This window comes from Mandrillus leucophaeus, unplaced genomic scaffold (genome assembly GCF_000951045.1).
Source record: "Mandrillus leucophaeus isolate KB7577 unplaced genomic scaffold, Mleu.le_1.0 Scaffold208, whole genome shotgun sequence".
Lineage (NCBI taxonomy): Eukaryota > Metazoa > Chordata > Mammalia > Primates > Cercopithecidae > Mandrillus > Mandrillus leucophaeus.
Window position 1 is genome coordinate 2788141 of NW_012102121.1, and position 1310 is coordinate 2789450.

Below are 1310 nucleotides of genomic sequence, written 5' to 3' on the forward strand. Positions count from 1 at the left end.
TGTGGCTCATGCTGTAATCTCAGCACTTTGGGAGGCTGAGGCTGGAGGATTCCTTGAAGCCAGGAGTTCAGCAACAAAGATGGTGTCTTTTGTAGAGACATTATCTCTACAAAAAATGCAAAACATTAACCCTGGCACAATAACACACCTGTAGACCCAGCTACTTGGGAGGCTGAGGTGGGAGAAGCCCTTGAGCCTAGGAGTTCCAGGTTGCAGTGAACCATGATCACACCACTGCACTCCAGCCTAAGTAACAGAGTGAGACCCTGCCTCAAAAAAAGAAAGGTCACAGTCACAGAGTGGGAGAAACTACTTGCTAATTATATACCTCATAAGGGACTGGTATCCCTAACACATAAAAACTCTCAAAACTCAAGAAAAAGATTTTTAAAACAATTTTAGCTGGGTGTAGTGGTTCACGCCTGTTATCCCAGCACTTTGGGAGGCTGAGGTGGATCATTTGAGCCTCAGAAGTTCAAGACCAGCCTGGGCAACATAGCAAAACCCCATCTCTACAAAAAAATACAAAAATTAGCTGGGCATGGTGACACACGCCTATAGTCCCATCTACTCAGGAGACTGAGGTGGGAGGATCACCTGAGCCCAGGGAGGTCGAAGCTGCAGTGAGCCATGATTGTGCCACTGCACTCTAGCCTGGGCAACAAAGTGAGAACCTCTCTCAAAACAAAACTAAAAATAATTTTAAGATGGACCAAAAAAAAAAAAAAAAACCAGACATTTTACCAAAAAAGATACACTAATGGCTAAGAAACACATAAAAAGATGCTCAGCATTATTAGCTATTAGAGAAAGGCAGTTAAAAACATGGCCAGGGCCGGACCATGTTACACCTGTAATCCCAGCCCTTTGGGAGGCCGAGGTGGGTGGATCACTTGAGGTCAGGAGTTGGAGGCCAGCATGGCCAACATGGTGAAACCCCGTCTCTACTAAAAATACAAAAATTAGCCCGGCATGGTGGCGCATGCCTGTAATCCCAGCTACTTGGGAAGCTGAGGTGAGAGAATGGCTTGAACCCGGAAGGTGGAGGTTGCAGTGAGCTGAGATCACGCCACTGTACTCCAGCCTGGGCGACACTGTGAGACTTCATCTCAAAAAACAAAAAACCGCTATACACAGCTGGGTGTGGTGGCTCACACCTTTAATTCCAGCACTTTGGGAGGCTGAGGCAGGTGGATCACTTGAGGCCAGGAGTTTGAGACCAGCCAAGCCAATAGGGCAAAACCCTGTCTCTACTGAAAATACAAAAATTAGCTGGGCATGGTGGCAGACACCTGTAATCCCAGCTACTC